This window comes from Stigmatopora nigra, chromosome 13 (genome assembly GCF_051989575.1).
Source record: "Stigmatopora nigra isolate UIUO_SnigA chromosome 13, RoL_Snig_1.1, whole genome shotgun sequence".
Lineage (NCBI taxonomy): Eukaryota > Metazoa > Chordata > Actinopteri > Syngnathiformes > Syngnathidae > Stigmatopora > Stigmatopora nigra.
Genome location: NC_135520.1, coordinates 11,376,559 through 11,382,017, shown reverse-complemented (window position 1 = coordinate 11,382,017; position 5,459 = coordinate 11,376,559). Strand labels below are relative to the sequence as shown.

At 41.3% G+C, this 5,459-nt stretch overlaps 2 non-coding genes across 2 annotated transcripts; both read right to left on the bottom strand.

The window, feature by feature from the left end:
- Positions 1 to 4,545: 4,545 nt before the first annotated feature.
- LOC144206907 (5S ribosomal RNA) lies at positions 4,546 to 4,664 on the bottom strand. Its single transcript, XR_013328470.1, has one exon. It is a non-coding gene; the product is annotated as a 5S ribosomal RNA (ribosomal RNA).
- Positions 4,665 to 5,111: 447 nt separating this feature from the next.
- LOC144206956 (5S ribosomal RNA) lies at positions 5,112 to 5,230 on the bottom strand. Its single transcript, XR_013328515.1, has one exon. It is a non-coding gene; the product is annotated as a 5S ribosomal RNA (ribosomal RNA).
- Positions 5,231 to 5,459: the final 229 nt, after the last annotated feature.

The window sequence follows — 5,459 nt, the reverse complement described above, 5'->3', positions numbered from 1 at the left end:
TAAACCTAACCCTAACCATAACCCTTCACACCCATAACACCCATTAAGAAGGGCAATTTAGAGTGTCCAATCAGCCTACCATGGATGTTTTTGGAATGTGCAAGGAAACCAAAGTACCTAAAGGACCCACACAGGACCAGAGAGAGACATGCAATCTCAACACAAGTGGACTGACCTAGATTTGAATCCAGTATCCCAGCGCCGGGAGGCCGACACACCAATCACTCGCTACACCGCTACACACTCGCTACACAAATAATAACGGATCGGGATCCGTTATTATTTGTCAGATAATAAGATTGTGGCAGTGCTCAGTTTTGCATGTCTGTTATCGTCAGTGACAGCCAATCAGTAATTAATGTGCTGTTTTATGTAAGACACACTTCATACTTCTTCACAAGGCTAGAGTGTCATCTCGCGGCAGTTGGCGGGTAAGGTTTATTCCATGGTCAACGGAAGCTTTGTATTGAAACATTATATCAATTTGAACAAAATCACAGGCCCAGCCAAGTTATAGAAAAAAATGTGACTCATAATCCGGCACTATATATCATTTTGGGGCAGTTTGACGGATTAGTGGTTAGCGCAGGTTTTTCTGTTTATGTTTCATATGTACTGTTAACGCAGTGCTTCTCAAATAGGTCTGGGGGGGCGCGGTGCGATACCTGGGGGGGCGCGTGTAACCCTGGGGAACAGGATTTTATTTGGCCGTACTAGTATAAAGTGTAATTGCGCATCTACAACAGTAGCTGGCAGTGGCGCTCTCATTGTTACTTCTGTCATGTTTGTGAGATTGCAACATTTCACATGTTGTACCTATAACACTTTTATAAAATGATTTTATTTATAGTCACGGTGGGAAGTGGGGGGGGGGGGGGGGCGCGAATAGTTTTCTTCTTGCTAGGGGGGGGCCTAACAGAAAATAATTGAGAAGCACTTTGTTAACGGATGCAGTTTTTATATGTAACGTATCTTGTGCTGACCCCGCCCATCTGCCAAATTTTTAAAGTCAATGTGGCGGAAAAGTTTGCCCACCCCTGGGTTAACGCGTCGGCCTGGGTTCTAATCCAGGTCGGTCCACCTATGTGGAGTTTTCTCCCGGTGCTTCAGTTTCCTCCCACATTCCAAAGACATGCATGGTAGGCTGATTGGGCACTCTAAATTGTCCCTAGGTATAAATTTGAGCGTGAATGGTTGTTTGTCTCCCTGTGCCTTGTGATTGGCTGGCCACCAATTCAGGATGTACCCTGCCTCTAGCCTGAGGTCAGCTGGGATACCCCTCCCCCCTCGATCCTAGTGAGGATGAAGGGGTTCAGAAAATGAGATGTGATGAGATGTGAGATATATCACTTGCATACCGACCACGTGATGTTGTGGCGCTGCAACTGTCTGTGATGCTACATCTGACCGAGAGATGAAATGTAGCAATAATCCACGAAACAAAACATTATTTCATCCACCAGCAGGTGGCCCTGCTCGACCAGAATAACAAAAAGATTGTATTTATGTGTGAAAAAACAACAAAGTTGGAGATTGATGCGGTAATTCCCGCTTTATCTGTAGCTCAATTGTAGTAGTGCATTGATTGACCTACCACAACATTAAGTGAGCCACGTCATGAAATTAAGAGCAATTAAGATTGCCTTCAACATGAATGCTAATAATGTGTTTATTTCATCCCAAATAGAGTTTCCACCATGAATAAACTAATTCACAACTTTTCACTTTTTGATTATACTATTTTGATAGTTGTTTCATTTTTCGGGGGACGTTGTTAACCTTAAAAATGTGCAGATCCTCTTTTTTCAGCTTTCCAAAATTATATTTTCTTTTATTTATTTCATTGAATTGTGATATTTAGTATTATATATTTTGTTTAAATTTGAACAAAATGAGTGAATCAGTAAATAAATGCGTTATAAAATAAAATATAAATATGCATAAAATAATATATAAATATGTATAAAATAATATATAAATATGTATATTTTTGTTTTATTTTGGACAAAAATATATCTAAAATTCTCTGATTGTTAAATTTCGAACATTAAATTTTGACCGATATTAGCATAAGAAATATTTTTTTAAGAAACAAGGAGGAGTACAGGAAAAATGCCCTTTTTAATATGAAGATAAAGTACATGAGTACTTTGTATACTTTCGCCAGCCGCTCTCAAGTGTCTCATTGTTTGTGATTGTCTTCAAACCCTGTCTTTGTATTTAAACCCCATGTTTTCGTGCATTTCCCTGTGTCTGATTATGTTTGCCTTTCATTGGTGTGTCTCCCTTGTCTTTATGCTTCCCTGTTGAGTTTATTTTATTTTTTAAAATTTATAATGAATTGAAAATGTAAAAAAAACTGTTCTCTGATTTCTATAGTCTTATATACTAGAGCACTATAAAACAAAACAACTCTTGAGACACACAAATCCAATTAACATAATTTACACTCAATCTGCGAGTTTGCTACCTTTTCAATAAGCATGCAATGAGTTAACTAGAGTAAATTAATTCATCAAATTTCTGCTGCAGTGACGTCAAACTGTACTCTGCAGTCATACTGATCACTGCATCATTGAGTATAAATGATAAGCGACGCCCTCCCCCACAAACGCTTCACAGTGTGTGCATGCAAGTTAAAAATGCACTTACATGTCAGCCTATCGCAATGCATCATGGAGGACGGCGGCGGATAATAGCTCACGTGCTTGTGCATGTGGCTCGCAGGCCTAGAAGCGTAAGCAGGGTTTTAGTTGTTTGATTGTTCTCTACATTTTTGGTAATATCTTCATTCATTCAGGTCCAGCGCCATTCAGCTCCTTCATGTTTTGCTATAAGTTTGGTTTCATTGCTGCTTTATTACTTTTCAATGGTTTTGTATTTATTTTTGTTCTTAAAGTTTAAGTTCACGCACCTGCACCTGTGTTTTAGACAATAAAGCTGAAATAAACGGGATTTTTTGTTAGTATAATTTACTCTGATAGTGTTATAATGACAAAATTATTAGTCATCTGACACATCCCAAGTGAGACTTTTCTTTCGGCAATTTTTGACATTGGTCAGTACGTCTGCTTAGCTGCCTTGTTTAAGACAAGGGTTCAATCCCTTGTGGCCTCCGACTTTCCTGTGTAGCATTTATATGTTCTCCCAGTGCCTCAGTGGGGTTTCTCTGGGTACTGTAGTTTCCTCACATTTCCCAAAAACATTCATGGTAGGTTGGTTAAACACTTTAAATAGACCCCGAGTATGAGTGTGAACGGGAATGGTTGTTCATCTGTGCCCTGCGATTGGAGGGCAACCAATTCAAGGTGTACCCTATCTACCGGCTAATGTTTGCAGTAGGCTAGGCTAGTAGCACCCCTGAAACCCTTGTGAGATAGGTGGCTTGGATAAGTAATGGATTAAGTTATACTTTTGGTTATTACTTCATCATCGTGTAATGTTCTTTGGTACGATGTTTTCGGTACTGAGATACTTAAAGTCAAAAAGTATATATATTTGCCTGGTACAAGATCTGTAAGATGAATGTATTTCCTGGTGTGCTTTTGGTCATTTTTTACATTGCTACCATTAAACATAAAGTCAAAGGAAGTTATATTTTGGTTTTTACTTCATCACTTGAGGCTGTATTGAATTTAGTTGAGTGGTTCGTGCATTGGCCTCACAACCCTGGGGTCCTGGGTCTGAATCCAGGTTGGTCCACCTGTGTGGAGTTTACATGTTCTCCCGGGCCTGGGTTTTCTCCATGTACTCCGGTTTCTTGCCACATTAAAAAAAACATGCATGGTAGGCTGATTGGAAACCCTAAATTGCTACTAGGCATGAGTGTGAGTGTGAATGATTGTCTGTCACCTTGTGCCTCTTTCTCTAGCCCAAGATGCGCTCCAGCACCCGCTGCCACAATTGTGAGGATGAATGGGTTCAGAAAATGAATGAATGTACGAACGAACATAGAAAGGAAGGAAGGAATGACCGAATTAATGAATTGAATGCTTTTGTATAATGAGATTTAAAACATCACCATGAATCGAATAAATATTCAATAAATAAGTAGTCATCAACAAAAGTAAGTAGTCAACAACATAAATAAGTAGTTCACATATTTACCCAAAGAAAATGGTCTTTAGATGCCCCTGTAAGGGACCCTGTGGATTATATAGCAATAGGATGAGAGTGAGAACTGGGTCCGGTGCAAGATGACTCAGCACTATTTCCAATGATGCCTTGTGTAAGATAAGATTGTAAGATAAGATGACAAAGTAGAAGGAGACTGCTTCTCAACAGGAAACGGAGCAACGGGGGTGCCAGGAGCCTGGGCGCTCAACCTACAGTATGAAGAAGAAGCACTAGTCCGACCCAAAGTGGGAACGTTCATACCAAATGTGCTGACCAACTAGCAGACATGAAATTAGCCGCGAGGAGCATGTGGATTGTGTGGATGTGGATCTGCTCCTTAAGTTGTTTTTCAGAAATATCAGTCGATTATTAAACGATTGAATGTGTGCGCTTTCTTTCTTTCAATTACACCGACCCAAAAAAACAAAAAGCTTACAGCACCTGGTATTCCCAGGCGGTCTCCCATCCAAGTACTAACCAGGCCCGACCCTGCTTAGCTTCCGAGATCGGACGAGATCGGGCGTTTTCAGGGTAGTATGGCCGTAAGCCGAGGGGGTGATTTTAAAATACCGATTTAAACGGTTAAAGACCTAATTTGACATACAACAATCCTGCACGCAGTCTCCCAGGGCAATCATCAAAGTCGCCCCTCTTTGGCGACCAATGTAGAACACGTGCAAGGTATAATGGCTGGCTACCAACAGGGAAATGAACTATTTAAAAGAAAAATGTTTCGACCGGCAGCATAAGAAAAGTGGTCAGCTCAGAGGTGGGTGTTTTGGGAGGTGCTGGCAGTGCGGTCAACCCTGGCAGCCCTGAGGAAGCACCTATTTTTGGGCAGAGGCAATCGATGAGAGGGTGTTCTACCCATCTTTGCATGAGTTTTGCCGTCTGCCCTGGTTTCCTCACACATTCCAAAAACATGCTTGGTCGATTATTCAACGACTGAATGTGAGTGCGCTTTCTCTCCTTGATTTATATCGACCAAAACAAAAAGCTTACAGCACCTGGTATTCCCAGGCGGTCTCCCATCCAAGTACTAACCAGGCCCGACCCTGCTTAGCTTCCGAGATCGGACGAGATCGGGCGTATTCAGGGTAGTATGGCCGTAAGCCGATAGAGTCTCTTCAAAATGCCTATTTAAAAGTACAAAGACCCAATTGACGGGAGCAGTGAGACTCAGACAAACCATGGAAGACACGGGAAATCCATGGCCTGAAAGCCTGAGCCTGGTAGAAACATACATGAGAATCATTCCAACAGCACAGGGATGCACACGATTTGAGGCAGTGAACGGCAGACCCTCCCACCTACATATCTGGGAAAAAAATCCGGATGGTAGT